This window comes from Empidonax traillii, unplaced genomic scaffold (assembly GCF_003031625.1).
Source record: "Empidonax traillii isolate 1590-97213 ecotype Southwest subspecies unplaced genomic scaffold, ASM303162v1 scaffold301:size691294, whole genome shotgun sequence".
Classification (NCBI taxonomy): domain Eukaryota; kingdom Metazoa; phylum Chordata; class Aves; order Passeriformes; family Tyrannidae; genus Empidonax; species Empidonax traillii.
Window position 1 is genome coordinate 112,707 of NW_020955494.1, and position 17,802 is coordinate 130,508.

A 17,802-nucleotide genomic window follows, 5' to 3' on the forward strand; every position below is an offset into this window, starting at 1 on the left:
TAACATGACATGTTAATTCATTAATCCCAAACAAATTAACCCCTCTCTAGCCCCTAAAAACAGAAGGATTCTCCCCAGGATGGAGTGGGCAGTGGGAGGGTCAGTGTGGATTCCTTGCAGGTGGAGTAAAGGGGTGTGAGATTTGTTTGAGTGGAATTCCAGGACAAGGTGCTGCTGTCATCCTGCCACACTGATAATGAAACACATTCATCAGCACTCCCTGCTTTGGGGAGCACGAGGGAAGGACGTGCTGACATTTTGAGAACAGCAAGCATTCCCTTTAATATTTTACATATTTGCCAAACAAGTAATTAAGCTGTTTTGTAAATGTGCTGTAGTAACAATAAATACCCAGTGGAAGGACTCAGGTAATGAGAGTCCTGGTAAGATTTAGTGAATTGTAGATTAAGTCTCTAGAATTCTCTCACTGTGTAGGGGACTGGCAGCTCCGAAATTTGTGTCCTCACTGTGAGAAAATGGAACAGCACCCTTTACACTCCCCCTCCACAGCCACCCTTTTCCTGTGTTTCTCAGAAGGTAATCTAAATATTTCAGAGGTTAGTCACATTCCACAAGCTCTCTGCAGTTCCTGGTGCTCTCCTGGGAGGTTAACACCTTCGACTGTGTTCTCAGGAACACATTCCTGAATATTTGATGTGCTTGAATGTAACTTTAAGTCACAGCTACATATGTTTTGAAGAGGAGAGACATTTTCAAGACAAAGATCTAACAAAGCTCATTTGAGAGGAGAGGCAGGAGCCCCTGCAGTCAGGGATTCAGAACTGAATGAATGCAGATGCCTCTCTAAATAAAACTGAATTTACTGAAGCAAATCTATGGATAGAGCTCTTGAATATTTCTTGTTGTCTGGAAAAAAAAAAAAGGCTGCCTGAATATGATTTGGCAGATGGAGAAGAAAAGGGCTACATGCAAAAGCCATTGATTAAAAGAAATTCAGAACGTGGTAGGGAACAGAATTAATGAAATAATGCCCCGAGTGTGCGAGCTGTTAATATTATTTTGAACAAAAGCATCATATAAAACATTCATTAGCATACAGAAAAATTCAGTAAGATAGTATCTAACTGATCTATTTAACCTCTAAATGACTAATTAACCTTATTAATATAGTCAACATTTGATGACAGATAAGGGAAATTAACTGCAGTTATTTCCCCTTCTCTGTTTAGGGACAACTGGGGAGTCTTAGAAAGCAGAGATATTTTTAAAGATAAGCTTTTTGCTTTGTTTGGATATTTCTGTCTTCTTGAAGATGTCAAGAGCAGCACTTGCCTGCAAGTACAAGGAAGGAGCTGCAGGACAGCACAGACAGAGCAGGTTCAGTTCTCCTATGGATTTATTACCTTATTATTGGAGAGGTCTGGAGCCAAAGATACGGCTTCGAGCTCATAAAAGCGAATTGCTTTTCATACTTTCCTTCTCCTATTTATTAGATGGTGATTCTTTACCTGTTTTTCTGTCTCCCCTTCAGTTCTGCTGAAGTTGAAGCCCATGGTCCTGCAGTGCAGCCCAGCCAGAAAAGAGACACGAGGCAGGGTTTAACAGCCCTGATCAGCACGTAGGGGATGCTGTTTGGTAATGATTATAAGGAAAAAAAAAATAAAAAATAAAATCAGACCTCCATTAAGAATCTTTTATAATTTTTTTTATAAGCAATTTAAAAGTTAGCCATGAAATGTATTGAAACAAGATACCACAAATCAGCTCAGTGAGGTGCCATAAATAAATAAATATGTACCATGTAAAGACAGTTACCCAGTGGTTACCTTTTCCAATAGCAGCCCTGTGCTGATATCTTTGAAAATAAACATTAGATTCAGAGGAGGATTTGAAAACTAGATGCAGCACCAAACTTTAAATGTCTTTTTACGCACCAAAAACTTCACAAACTTCATTCCAGTTTCCCATTTACTGAGTCATTATGGGAGAAGGACTGCCTTAGGCAGGAAACTTCACAGTCCTCAGGATTTTTCAATATTCTTTAACTCCTCAAAGATGCTGTTTTGGCAAAACAGAGGGGTTATGAAAAATTCCACAATTCAAAATACTTTGCATTATGATAAATTCCCGCTTTATAATTATCCCTAAAAGTGCTTGGTGTTCATTGTATGCCCTAAAAGAGCCCTTGCTAAAGTGTAGATAATTTCTCATTCTGGGGAGTAAAGAAACAAATACATTCTCTTAGATGTAATCCAAAATTAATGCCAAAATTTACCCTCATTTTCTATGGTTTAAACACATTCAGCCATTTCATTACCTCCAGTGGTGAAAATATTGTCCTGCTTTGCATGGAATTAATTCCCACAAAGTTTGGGAAGGGATTTGGTTTCCTTGAATACACTGTGGCTGATGCAAAAGGAAAAGGCAGAATGTTGTTGTGTCCCTAAGAATCAGCGGCTCAGGAAATTATCATTTCCCATCAAAATGGTTTTCTAACGCTGCAAAAAAAATCCCTCCCCAATTTCAGCTTCAATAAAAATAGAACTTCAAGCAAGTAATGTTGTAACTGACTTCAGTGGATTATCAACTGCCTGAATTAATCTGAGTCAATAGACTTTCTTTGGATCAAAGTCTTACAAATTTTGACACACTCCTCCCTCTGTAGGAAGAAAACCTGGATTAGCTAATGTACCCTTGTTCCATTAAAAATACAGCCATTAAGACATTTCAATTAAATATGATTAGTCAGCTCTGATTTAGAGCTCAGCATTTGTAGAGTGTTAATTATAGTACAGTATGTGAAACCCAGATGCAAGTTTTGCTAAGGATGCTCAGGGGCCATAAGTGTCAAAAAACATGAAATGGGCCTCTCTCCTCGTGTAAATACTCCTGGAAACTAAACCAGTAACAAGTTAAACTGGTAAAATCGTCTCATTATTGACCTCTAATGTAATTAAAACAAAGCGGAACCTCTCTCATATCAGCAAATCTGCCCTCCTTTCTCCAGCAAGGGAATATTTTCTGCACCTCTAAAGTTATATCAGTTCCAAAATTTAAACTCAGGCCTAAAGAATCAAAGAGGCAAAAAATACTCCTCAGGAAGCTCCATCTGTTGTCAGTCTGCAAGGGGATTTGTGATTTCTGAAAACACAGGAGTGCTGTGTGAAAGGGGGCTGCCTGTGCTGTCTGCTCTGTTTCCAAACACTGACTGTGAGCGTTTCACCTTCCTCTGGGAAGCAATTCCCAATGGATTGTGGGCTGGGATGCAGAGAGCTGCTGACAGAGGAGAACAGAGGCTCATCTGTTAACTGCTCCTTCCCTGCCCTATGGTGAGAAAACTCCAACATACAGGACAAAGCCACTAATTAGAATATTTCTAGTAGGGAATAATAAACAAATAAATAAATAAGCAGGAATAATAAGTTAGGTTTTGAGTAAATACCAATAGTGCTTAAAGATACAGTGAAAACTCATTAATGTGATGCCAGACAAGAGCTCCCCACGGCAGGTATCAAAAGCAGAACAAATACTTTAAGGCAGAGGACTGAGATGGGCCATCAAGGTGGCAGTGGCTGGAGATGAGTGTCATCCAAGAGCTGGAATGAGCTGATTTGAAAAGAACCTCTGAAAACCTGCAGGAAAATACCGAGGTGTAGACAAGGGCAAACAAGCAGGAACGAGGACAGCTTTTCAAAATCTTTCCTTCATGCACAAAGAGCCTGTGGCAAACTAGCTTGTTTACAAGGAGATTTTTTTTCCAGGGGTCTCTTAATCAGGAACTGCCACAAGTTCCTGGAAACAGGAATGCCTCAATGCCCAGAAATACTCCTAAATAATGCGAGTTCATTGGTTTGACAGAGGAGAGAGGAAGCATATTACAATTAGGCTTTTTTAACAAGGGTTGAAGCTCTAACCAGAGCTAAAATCCCTGTACCACATCCATTCCCTCAGGTATATCAGTTTTACGTTTTTCATTAGCTTCACTGGCACAGGTTTGGGTGGTTTCTTGGCACCGGAATATAAAACACACCGCGTTGAAAAGATCTCCCTGTGCAACTCCTGAATACTTCACCACAACCATAAACACCTGAAAACGTCAGTCCCCTCCTGCCCACGAGCCAGGAGGGATTTCAACTTGCCAGTACAACCTGCTCTGTCCCTGCTCCCCTGTCCTTGTGCCCCGAGCAGCCACCCTGGTGCCAATGAAAACATTGTGTTAGAGAAAGATATTTGGGTTTTACTGGCTGTAATTTCGCTGACATTAATGTAATTACCCCTGATTTACTATGGTAAAAGGATACAGAACTGTGTGGAAGAGATAGATAGGAAGCCTCCAAATTAGCACACGAGCCTTTCAGATAAAGCAAAAGGCAACTGAACTATTTCCTTGCTCGTTTTAGGCTGCACATTCTAATGGCAGCTCATGAATATTTATGAAAGTCGTTAAAATACACACATCATATTTGAGCATTAATTGTTTAAGGACATTAAAACTTAATTTTAAGAGATGTAATATAATTTCTGAATTCTTAGTGTGGCAGCTCTCGAGACTTTTAAAACTGAATGGCAACGATGGGTTTTGAATTGTGGGGTCAGAGGCATTGGCAAATGTAATTTTCCAGACCCATCTAAAATATCATTAATTCTGCTCTGTGCATATAAAACAACCTCAGTTATCAGAGCCACAGTTTGTTTAACATATGGCCAGTCCTTTAGGCTTTCATCTCAAGATTCCTCAAATCTGCTTTTTCAAGTTGACAAAGACAATTAAACTGGGACAACACGAAGTCACGCTGGGAAACTACATTGAAAATTACAAATGAGCTTAATATTTTAGCATATTAATGGTTTCATTAAACACTGATAAACATTGATGTGTTTGATCGTACACATTAAGGGAATTTATTCTGCCAGATTCCAAACCAAAAGCCACTTTGCCAGTTTTTTTGTCATTTTATATTTACAGAACTCAACTACCTATTTACCTGCCTGTGCTGCTCTTGAAAGTCAGTGGATTCTCTTCAGTCCTTGCTGGGAAAATAGGTCTGTTGTGGTTTATTTATTCAGCTGGAGTGGGTGGAAGAAATGTTGATGCCTTGGCTCTATTTTATTTCTACCAGCAGTTAAAGAAATACATTCCCTGACTACTTTGGAAAGCTTTTATTGCAGCTGGTTCAAAGAGTTTTAGAGGTGCTGCTACTTCAATGTGCTGTTCCCACAACAGTAAAACAATAGAGAGTTGTTTCTACCTTTTTTTTGTTGTTCTTTTATGGTGCAAAGAGGGACAAAATTTAGCCAACTCGTTTCAGTGAAGAGTTTCAGTGAAGGAACTTTCCCAATGAGACTCCCTCGCCCTTGAAAGAAAACATCAGCAGCTTTTATCCCAAATATTCCACCTGTGTCCCCCAGTTTAGCAGCATTGTGCAGCAGGTTGTACCACAGCCCTGCTAGGATAGCCACCTTTTAAAAATCACTTTGCACTGCCTTTGGTCTTCCTTCTAACGTAGATCCTTCCAAGTCCTTAGTGGGAATTTTTTCTGGACAAATTCTTATTGAAATCACCTACATCTTTTTAGAAACTCTTAAGATCTCTTGGCTGGTCTTTAAATAACCCACGAAAACCTAAAAATGTAGATCTGTCATAAGAGTGATGGCTGTAATTGGAACACAGCTGGGACAGAAATAGTGCTGGCAGTGACATCATGAATTCTGGAGGATGGTTATATATTAGCACTCTAATGTTAATGAGTACATTACTAATTAACTAACCTACAGCCATTAAAATAATATTGGTAATCCAAACAGCATCTGACTGCAGGGAGGAGGCAGAGAAAACTCCTGAGGAGGCAGTGTAGTGAAAGTAAGTTTTTCTGACTGTGACTTCCTAAATATAGTGCAATACCCAGTTCTGCCTTGCAGATCATTTACCGTTGTCCCTGTCACGGGGGGGATTGTCCTGCAGCCAGAATCCAAGTCACACCTGCCAGGATGATCACAGCTGAGTCAAGATTCCCCCTCAGCACCAGCCTCTAGGCATAATAAATGCTCAACTCAAGAAGTGACAGCCCCAAGTGGCAGTTTTGGAACACTTTGTTAAGATTTTTTTTAGTAGGGAAGGTGGATGTTGCGTAATTAAAAGTGAAGCTGAAGTTTTGGGGAATTTTTTTAAAATTCTTAATATAATTCATTTAAATTGTAACAAAACTTTTTTAAAAAATTAAGATCTCTGTTTCAGTGTTTTCTAGATGAAGCAATTTTATTTTCAGTTGAAAGCTGTGTTGTAATTTGGAAACCAACAAAATGAAGAGTGAAAATGTAGAAATGTCAGTTTAGTTTCAAATCTATTTCTTACTTTTTTAAGGGAAAACTATTATTCCCCAAAGTGGTGAATCCACTATTGATACAAATGCAGTCCTGATCCAAAATTTAAAGTCTATCAAGCTACACTTCAAGGTTCCAGGAGATGTCTAAGACTCCCCAAAGTCTTTTATAACCAAGGTTGTATCATCTGCAGTCTCCTTTTTCATCCTCTTTCTGGGTGATTTTTATATGTCTGAAAAAGACTGAATACGAGTCAATGACTGTAATGGAAAATTGTTTCCCTAATTTGTAACGAGCTTTCTCAATTTCCCAGCAGACTTTTGGTGTGATTTTACTGGGTTTTGCTGTGCAGATTTGTGGGTTTGTTTCTATCTCACAACATGGGAATAAGGATTCTCAGGAAGGAGAAATCCGGGTCAAAAAGACAAAGGCAGTGTCTGAGCTGAGCCCTGAGCCAGTGTCCCTGACTCCACAGATCACCAGTTTTATTTCTGCATCCAGCCAGTAATTGTTGGGCAGCAGAACTGCCTGCTCTGAAACCAGGTAAACCTCATCCTGCTTCTAAAATGGCATCCCAGCAGGTTTGCTTTCTGTGCTGAAGGGCCAGTGTAATTCAGGGTGATGTCTGGCTGACAGGTAAGAAACAAAGCAAGACAGATACAGCCCTGAAAAGTAACAACCATGATTATTTTAATGGAGCATTTAAAATTAAAAAAAAAAAAAAAAAATCTGTCTTTACTCTAATGGAGCTGCTTCAATAAATGTATTCAGTGGTTGTATTTAATTGAACTCTTAGGATTTGTCTGCATTTGGAAGTTTACCAAAATAGCTAGTCAAGAATAATTACCATGCTAGGCTCTCTAATTGAGCTTAAAAATGTCTTTTTCCTATTTAGTATAACCTATACTGGAACTATGCCTGAAGAGCTGTTTTGGAAGAATTCTGAGAGCAGATAAATCCTTATAATTATGAAAGAGCCACATGATATAATACACAAGGGCCAGGCAAAGAACATCCATCCCAGAAAAGAAACCTCAGATTTGCTCTGAAGAGTCAAACAGGAGCTGTGAGTTAAAAGAAAAACTGAGATGGGGCATCTCACAAATCTCAGGGCTCTAAAGAAGTTCTTTAAACCCATGAGTTTTGATTTAACTGCATTTATAAGACTTCATTAATACGTGGTAATTACCTTAAGATGACACGGCTTTCACTTTATCTGCTGATCCCTTTATTCAGTTTGGCAACTGAAGTTCATTTCTTGGCCTGTGTTAAATCAAATAACCTTAAAAGATTTATAGGCCATTTTGAAATGACTAAGGCAGGGTTACATCACCGACAAAGAAATAAGTTGGAGTAGAAGCCACCCCTCGATATCTCCTGGAGGAGACATGCTGGCTCATGCCAGTCCTACAGAGCAGTGAATTTAATGGGGACACACGTTATTTGAGGGAACAATAAGGAATAAGATCTAGTTTCAGAAGAAGGAAAACAATATAAATTTTGGGTGCATGTGTCCCTTTTTATAGATAATCACTGGATCATACAGGACTAATGCAAGCAGTTCACTCTGGAAAGAGCAGTGACACTAAAAAAGGCCAAGGAAGTGCTGCCTTTTTCTCCTTAACAGTCCACAAAAGCTTTGAAACAAAAAGTGACCCATTTCCTTATCCATCTACAGATGTTTTCCTCCTTCCTTCTTCCTTTCTTTGGGAAAATCAAGCCATGACAAACAGCCAGACTGAGAAACACGTTTTCTAGAAACTCTGGTTCTAATTTCCAGCTGGATCACTGTTTGCTAAACATGATCAGCCCCAAAATGCTGCCCCATCTGCAAAGTGAGGGCAAGGAGCTCAGTTCATCCCAAAATACGTGGCATGACTGCACTGCTCCACCTCTAACACCCCTACAGATGAGCTTGGCTGCTGCCTCTTGGTTTTTCCACAGCTACTGAAATAAAACTATGCAATAGAAGTTCCAACAAGGCAAAGGAATATTCTCAGCTAGCATAAATCAGGGATATTTCACAAAAGGCAATGAACATGAGACAGTTTATGGCTCCTGCAGATGTTGATCAAAACAGTATTAGAGTGAAACCTGCTGCATGGGGCAATTCAGAATTATTTGTGCGGTACCTAATCCCCAGAAACTTCTTTTCTGGTTATTAATCACGACATGCTTGTTATCCTGATCTGCTAATAGAGCAGCTGGGTAAAGATTGCAGTCCTAGCACAAAGTTCTGCCTCTCCTTTTCATATTGTATATTACTTTGTTATTTTAGTTCACAGAAGTGAAGTGAAGGCAAACAAACTCCACTCTAATATTATATCAACACAGAAAGCTACCCTGGCAATCCTGTGGCCCACTGAGGTTCTAATTAACCATTCTTTGCATATCTGCAAATGTGTGACTGCAGATTGTTCGTCACCACTCTAACGTTCACTCCCAGATACACAGGGAAGTTCAAATGTTTCAGCTTTTTCTCTTTTTTTTCTTTTTTTTTAACTTCTGGGTCATCTTGGGAATGACATCAGAAAATTCTGATCACTCTTGGAACTATTCCTGGGGGGTTTTGTTTGTTTGTTTGTTTATAAAATGCCAGATCACAAACTTTAATGATGACTAAGGGATCTGCTTCAAAAATAATTGAAAGAAATAATTTTGCAGACCACAGAGTTGACAGAATTCTGTAGGGAGGGCGCTGAGAAAAACACAGCCCTCAAATTTCAGTGCCATCACAAGAAATTGTGTTTTGTGAGATTGCAATCACTGCCAGGCAACAATTCTCAAATGCTGAAAAGGGACATTTATCCTCTGCCTTGTGAATAAAGGCATTTCCCTCTGAAGTCCCAACATCTTTCATCTTCCTCCCACAACACTGCATTGTGTTGGATTATTGGAAATTTCTTTCTTCTAAATGAGATGTAGCTTTGATACCCTTATAAATGTCTGTGGGTTCAAGAATGATAGTGAAGATAAACTGAAGATCCTATGGCATGGCAAGGTCCTACAAACAGACACTCAATTAACTTGAAAAATAATGCTCAATTAACAGAAGCTCTTGTCTTGGATCCTTTTCCTTTTTACTACTGATTTTTCCCCTCCTGGCATGTCTTCATTTCAGAGTTCTTGTAAAAATATATACTAAGGATACCCTTTAATTCTCACATTATACCTATTATATGATATTAGAGGATTTTGGTGGGTCATGAACTGTTGCGTGACAATAATCTGAGCCTACCTGACAGACCTCATGTAAAATCTTAACATTACCAGAATGTAATTTTAAAACTGTGATGAGTGATGTGAGGAGCCATGTTTCAGTATTTCAATCCACTACATTAGGCCAGCTGGTTTGGAGAACAAGCTGTTTTCCTGAAATCAGTTTATTCTCCTTTCTTCAGTGTAAATTATTTGCACTTGGCCCTTGAAATCTTTTGTGCTGTCCTGCTTTTGGCTGGGATAGATTTCATTTTCTTCCCAGTAGTTGGTATAGTGTGAGGATGGTTTTGATAACACGCTGATGTTTTCAGTGACAGTGTCAGAAAAACAAAGCCCACCTTTGCGGTGGAAGCTCCAGCTCAGGGCTGGTTCTCCTGAGCTCCCATTTCCGTGCCCAGTAAAATCTCTGTGCATTCTGCAGCTCTGCCACCCACACAGGACAATAAGAGCCCGCTCAGCCGGGTTTCACTGAGCACAGAACCCCAGGGAAATGCTGGGGAGAAGGTGAACCCCTCGCCTGGATGATGGAACTGTCTCCTAAAGCCCTTTTCACGCTTGCAGGGGCTTTGGGACTGCTGTGCTGGCTGCTCAGCTATTTTGCTGAAGGATGTGTGTGCCTGTGTCATCTTTTTTTTTGTTTTTTTTTTTTTTTTACAGGCCAACAAGGAGTTTATTAAGCTGTTTCCATCCCTTTTGCCAGGAGCCTAAAAATATTTGAGGGAATAAACTGATCATCCAGACCAGTCCTTTCCTTTTCAACATGGTCTATTCTAGTTCCTCACAGCCACTTAGCACTCCATAAAATTTGTGCTACATCCTATCCTACACAGATTAACACATAATTTCAGAAAATATTTAGAAAATATTACTGAAAATATTCAGAAAATATTACTGCATCAACTACTACGACCAAAAAAAAAAAAAAAAAAAAAAAGAAGTTCAATTAACTACAATTCCTTCTTCTTTTTTTTTTTTTAACCAAAGGAAAAAAATAAATTATCCTAACAATAGCCTTTTTGTAGCTTTATATTGCATCTTTCTCTTTCTCCCATTTTATATCTATACTTCAGTTCTTCTCTTCTACCAATCTGTTTCCAAGTGTTTGTCTTCCATTTAATTCAAACCAAAGGACTGGTTTGGGCCCAATCACTTCTCCCTCAATTGCTCTAATAATATCTGTATTGCATTTGTTTTTCTAAGTTTCCTGCTCCCATATGCACTCCTAAAGAGAAGGATAATAAATTCTTTCCCATTCTTAATGCAAAGTCCTTCTCCAGGCTTCTGATTTCAGAATATTGGGATGGAAAGCATCCAAAACTCCCACCTCTCTGCAAGTAAAGAGAAATTTCCAGACCTGAGGGTAGTCAAAGTAATACAATTTTGTTCATATAGTTTTGATTGCCCTTAAATCAACATCCTATATCATATTACTGATTTCTTTTGGATCTTTCCTTTGATCAGAGCCTTGATTATTTTTGATATGATACTGTAAATAGCTGCATAAAAACATCAAATGAAGATGTGATCAATGCTCCCAGCACGAGACAAATCACCACAAACCAAATTACATGACTTTATATTAAAAATAAACTACTTTTACCTTATTCCCTCTGCAAGCAAGACATTTAAGTGTAGTTAACTGTATGTTAACAGTATTATAATTCAGAGGAAAAATAAATCATCATAAAATCCTAAATCATCATAAAATCATCACAAAATAATCATCATGAAATCTCCCTGACATTAGCAAGTGTTGGGAGTTTCACTGGATTAAGAATGTCCTGGTGCCTTTCCCACCATGCTTTGAGAAATCATCGTGGGGTGGGGTGGACTTTGATGGCTTGCTTTTTTTTTTTTCAAAACAAACACCTTAATTGTATTAATTCATATAACATGCATATGAATAATTCCATTTGCAACATCCAGCCTTCAGTTCAGCTGATTACTGTCCTTTTCAAGGGCAGAGCTTTCCATTTTGTGTCGGAGCTTTGACCTCAGCACTGCAAGCCTGAAAGAACTAATAAGAAAAAATGCCACCTGCTGATCACTCCATCCCCTCTCCAGCACGCAGTTTTTAATTACCTGGAGTAATTTTTGTCTGCTGCACGCAGCCAGCGTGCTCAATATTCCAGTGGGCTTTCCTGGAAATGGAATTTAGGAGGGCCCTTGGTGACACCAGGCTGGATCTCACCTTAAAGGATGTGACAGCTGGGAAGCAGAGACTCACTCTGCACTGCCCAGAAACACAGAGCTGGGAATCAGACAGTCTGGGAAAGACAAATCGTGCTAACTGCTTCATTTGGCTGCTGAAATATGAGCCAGAGCTTCCAAATTCCTGGATTGAACGCTGGAACTGAACCAAGTGCTGATTTCTCTACTTCTCAGTGTATCAACAGCGTGGATTTGGTTCACTGCTGCCTCAATTTGGGCACATTTTTTCACAATTTTTTTCAGAATTCGCAAATTTGTCCTTAAAATCTTTTCTCTTTAAATATGGGGGAAAAAACCCAACAACCCCCCCTGTTATTTCATGGACAATTATTTTAAAACTCTCTTTTTTTCTGGGGAAATCAGACATTTTCTTCATTAAAAGAACTTCTAAGCAGCTCAAAGGGTGGGGTTTTTTCACACCAGTGTCTCACCATCTGTTTGTGTGGTTCATTTTACATCATTTAGTGCCTGTTTAACACTGTTTTAGAGGCTGCTGTGTCTTGTGCTGTTGCCTGATGGTTTGCAGGCCAGTGAACCCAAGTGCCTCACGTTTGGGACTCTGTCAGTGCTTATCAATTTATGCAGGGCTTTTTTAAAATGGAGAGACCAAAAGAAATCACCAGACCAACCGAGCCCACTATTTCAGTGCTAATGGCAGGAGAGATGGCAAAAATGGACCAATAACTTCTTTTTAAGGTGTTGACATTTCAAATTAGAGCTAGTTATTTGGAAAACTTGTGACCATTGATAACCACCCCCCCCTCAAATTCAGGAAAAATCAAATTAATGCCAACGTGAGAGAACAAAATTCAGCTGCTGGTTCAGAATAACGAGCTGAGCTTTCCACTGGAAAAATCTGCAATCCAACTGAAAGGCAGGATGTTAAATACTGTGCAACATGTATATATTTTCAGGTCTGTGCACTCATCCTGTGTTCTAAAAAGTGCAGTTCTTCCCAAATGTGTTCTTCCCAGCACTGCCTGGCATTAAAGCCATGTCCACCAGCTTACTGGATCACGACCCAGTTCTGCTATTGACTGAAACTTTAAAGCTTTCTTGCTCATTTCTGAGGTTGTTTGATGTTGTCGGCTTAGTTTTGAGGTTTGGTTTGATGTTATTGGGTTAGCTCGAGTGTGTTATAAGTACATTTTGCTGGGTGGCACAATCTGCCCTGGAAATATCAATAATGGAAGAGCTGCAGTGAACAAACAGCACCTTGTTGTTCTTCCAGCGTTTATAAAGTAGAAACAAATAATTTTTATGTGCTTTAGTTAAATGTAAATTATAGCTAAAAGCATCCCTTCTATTTACAGAAATATAGAAAGAGAATGAGAACTCTGCTGGTCATCTCCCTCTCAGGAAAAAATTAGTCTTCCCAGCACATTTCCACCTGCCCAGCCCCGAGCTGGGGATCTCTAGTGCTATATTTCTTCTTCAGAGATTAATAAGCTTTACTAGTGAGAAACTCTAAATGACAGTCAGCCGGGTCCTCCCTTTTTTGGATTTAGCTGATGAGACCTTGATCTGTGCTGCAGCTCAGAAAGCAAAGCTGCAGTGACTCCAGCTGCCTGCTGCTCTCTCATTCACCGCCCTGGCACTCCCACTTCCAACCGGCAAGAGAATCATTTCCACTTGCTGAAGCTGAACTGCTCCCTCCATACCTGCACACTGCCAACCACCAGATTTGCAGGTGGACCAAGGCATGTGAAAGTTGTTTTCTGCAATGAATAGACAGTTAATTTACTTTTAAGGACAGGTTTGTGTTAAATTCCGAGGCCATAACGGAGTCCCCAGATTTATGCCCACTGATGATGTTGTCACAGAGTGCTTCAGATTTTGGAACTGTGTATAATGGCAGATCATTTGAAGTGAACAAACAATTTACAGGTTTGTTTGACTTGTTTTCTTGCCCCTCAGGTAACAGAAAGTCCCCAGTTCCCTGGGCAATCTATTGCAGAATTTCAGGTGCCTTACTCTGTGATATGGAAACTATAATTGAGTTTTCATTTCCCCTGGGGGATGTGAGATCCCACAAATCCTAGAGCAAGAGATGAAGATGATGGCATCCTTAAGCTGCTGAGAAAGAAGATGGAAAAAAACCCCTTTGCTTATGCCAGGTCCTCAAGTGCTCCAACCTGATATGTGGGTCAGAGGAACTGAATTTTTAACATCACCTCTCTCATTTGCACAGAAAATATTTATATAGTAAATAATTAATTGCATGAGATCCTCTTGGCAATTTTCATTATGAAATTAATTATTAAATTATATTTCATGTCTTGGGAAACAGCAAACAATTAACCCAGGGCAAGCAAAGTTTCAGCCGGCCCAGGGGGAAATCTGGGATATATTTGCTAACTAAAAGTCATGCTAAACTGAAAAAGCCAGACACTCAAATATTAAATAACGAGAGAAAGTAAAATTGCCTCCAGGTCAGATTGCAGACAATTCAGAGAATGCAGAAAAAAAAAATTCCAAGTTCTGGGAAGCAAAACTTGGTGGTCCCTGTGCTTTCCCTACTCATGGACAGCAGGGATTTGACCCTCAAGGGCTCTTTTAGTAACTCCACGAAGGTACTGATTGCTGGTTCCTCCTGGATGATTTGGTTTAAGGTGCTTATTCAGTGGAAATATTACTCAGGCCGTGGTTACAGACCTGAAGAACTTGAGACAGGAAGAATTTACCACCTGAACAGCTCCAAGGTGATAGAGATAGTCAGGATAACACTGTGGAAGGGAGGTGGCTCCAGATGGCCCCAGTTCGCTTGTACATCCCACAGATGTACAGCATGTTCACTGCTGCTGATGCTGACATCATCTCTACTGTTAGAGTAATTATCAGCTTTGTTATGCTAAACAATCACTTCGTTTTGGTAATGCTGGCATAATTCTGGATTAATTAGCTCAGACTTAATGGGACCTAAGGGAAAAGTAAACTGAGAGCACACTGGCAAATAAGCAAGTCTGAAACTGTAGAGTTGCAGAAATTTGCTGATAGTTGAATACACTGACCTCCACTGTCCACTTTCACACTGGAAAAGCAATTTCCTGCCCTTTCCTCTGACTCTCTGTGCATAACTTTCTGAGAGGAAGAGCATGAAGTTCAAGGAACCTTTAAAAAGGAGAAACTGTTATGAGTTATCACACTTACTTCCAACCTAAAAAGGGGGTCTAGCTGTGAATCCAAACCCCAACTGGCCCTCCAAGAGGTTCTTCAGCTCCAGAGACTGGTTCCAGTTTCTCTCTCTGCTCATCAGAGTTTGGTGGTTGTCACCTTTTTCTAAGCACCACCTATTATAAAATCCACCTCTGAGCTGCTCCCAACAATTGCTAAGAAGTGGCAAAACCTTTCTCAGTGAAAGAAATTCAAAGTATTTCAAAGCCAGTCAAAATTCAATGCACTCCCTCTTGCCTGTCCACCTTTTTCCTTCCTCCCCTCCACATTCTTCATTTTTAAGTCAAGGCTTAATTCCTCAAGGAAGTTTTCAAATGAGGAAAAGAAAAATAAATTACCTGCAATGAGACTTTTCAGTGCTTTTTGGGGTTTTTTTTGGGGGGGAGGGGCAGGTTTGAGTGTTTTTTTGTGTGTGTGTTTTTTTTTTTTAATACCACAAAAACCTAATTGTTCCACAGCCCAATTGCCTGGAGCCTTCTACCTTCTGATACCCCTGTTATTAAATGGTTCAGTTGTCAGCAGGCTTTAATCCCTAATCAGTCTTTGCAATCAGATTGTGCAGGCTGCCAGACAAAGGCTTCATTTTAATTCACTACATCTTGATTTCTGTCTGCAGCACCAGATGCAGCACACAGGGAAAAAGCAACGTTCCATCTGGGACACCTTCCTGCATTTCAGCTTTGCTCTCGAATTTCAAGAGCTAACCACGGTTTTGTTTCGTTCTGCTCTCCCAAACGAGGCTTCCCCAGTTGCTCTGATTACTGGTTGGACTTGTTAACTTCGAATTTTAACTTATCTGGAAGCCTAAACGAAGGCAATGAGTTGATATCAATTTCTCCAGCCAAAGCGTAGCACTTCTATTTGAAAAGCTCTTTAATCTTCTATTTTCTACTTTGCTCACTACCTGCCTATGAGCATCATCATATCCCCCCTCCCTCATTTACAGCATGGATTGCACTATTTCAGCATTCAGCTGGGGCTGCTCTGGCTTGTCCACTGCTAAGAAGTTCATGAGAAAACCGTTTTAATCAAGAAAATGTCTTTACCCAGCCCAAAACCCGAATCAGCATTTCTTAAGTACTACTTTCTCAATCAGTTTTCTCTCTCAAGCCTACAGCTTCCTCTGGAAGGTAATCCCTTAAACTTCCTTTCACGTGCAGACACAGAACATCTGTCTGAGCCCACAAGTGAACCTGAAGGCAAACATCTATTTGAAAGCAATGAACTTACACAGCTGTTTGTTTGCCACATTCCCTTAGCTCAGACCTAATTAGAGGTGGGTTGGAGGCATAAATATAATTAAGAGCTTTCTTGGGGGGAACCACTCGGTAGGATGAAGAATTTATGTTTTATGTGGAAATTATTTCTATAAATTAAAATAAACAAACAAAAATTGGCACTGACCACGCAGAGAACCTGAGAAGATCCCGATGAACATCAGAGGTATATTAACACGCAATTAACAGTCACCATCATGATGAACTGTGTAAATGCTAAACTACTTCAAAATAAAAACTGAACCTGTTTCTAGTTTCAATATTCTTCATTTGTAGGGCCTCTGCTTCTAAATCAGCTTCAGTTTTGCCTGCAGTGTTTGTTTGTTATCAATGTTATATATATATTTATATATATATGTATATATATACCCAGTCTGCTGTGTCTAGTCAAAATTCATCGAGTCAGTCAGCAAAACTATATATTTTGCTTTGAATTATTCCTGCAAAAAGGAATAATTCCTACAAAAAGGTGTTTACTTCTTTGTAACAAAAACAACTTCAGGGCCACCCGTGATTTACTACTCTGCGAGAAAAACAGACAAAAATATCATATCAGAAAAGGAAAAAAAAATGGATGAAAAATATTATACCAAATGACAGAATTCATTCCTTTGGTTTGCAGAGGAAACAGCTAATGTGCTTTAAAACCTAAAGGTTTCACTGGGCTTTAGTGTCTGCTTGAAATTCACTGTAAACAACAGTGAAAGTTCCTCAAATTCTACTCAAGATCAGATACAAGTAGACAAAGACATCTCATTGCACACACAACTGGCAGCGTGGGGAAAGGAGAGGAACAAATCATGGACCTCACCTCCCCAGAGACACGGAGAAAATAAAGAGCTTTTGCTTCCAGACTTCAGAGTTAGTTACTGACTGAACCCCTGGCCCATCCTGATGGATATTCTGGCACTGTTTCCTTACAGATGAAGCTTTTTTTTTTTACAGAAAGAAACAGCATTTGCTGGAACTTCCATTGTTTCTGCTCATTAAACTTGTGGTGGGACAAAGGAAATTAATTTACTGTTTCATTTGAAATTAATTTAGTACTTTCAGCTTAGCAAGGAAGAGCCACACGGGCTGTATGGGTTATTTTCTTTTAGCTTGTCTCTCCTCCACCCATTTTTTTTTTTTTTTTAAATCATTTGAGGCCTCATGCTTTGAATCACCAAGAGATGAAGAGTAAAATCATTTCTGAGAGAACAGGGAGAAAGGTGGGAAAAAAGGTGGGCTGTATGGTAGGATTATGGACCCATGGAAAGATGAGAAATGAGTCACTGTTCGTGAAACCAAATGATCATAAAGGGGTGACATAAAATGAAGAGGAGGAGGAGGAGTCAGAAATGTTAGTATGTTAACTAAAATCTGTTGAAAAGCACTACTTTAAATTAAACCAATTAATGATGACTCAGAATTAATTAGGACTATGAGGCACTGTAACTTTTAAAAGTAACATTTCCCCCCACACGAGTACAGCAGTTTTGTGATCACAAACCAGGAGGGAAATCACCACCAGCAAAATTCTGCCCAGCTGAGAACACTGAGATTGTGACTGGCGAGGGTATAAATTGCATACAGGGAATGATTACAACTTCACCTCTCAGAAAAGTTCATATTAGTCCCTTCCATCACCTCAGCCTCT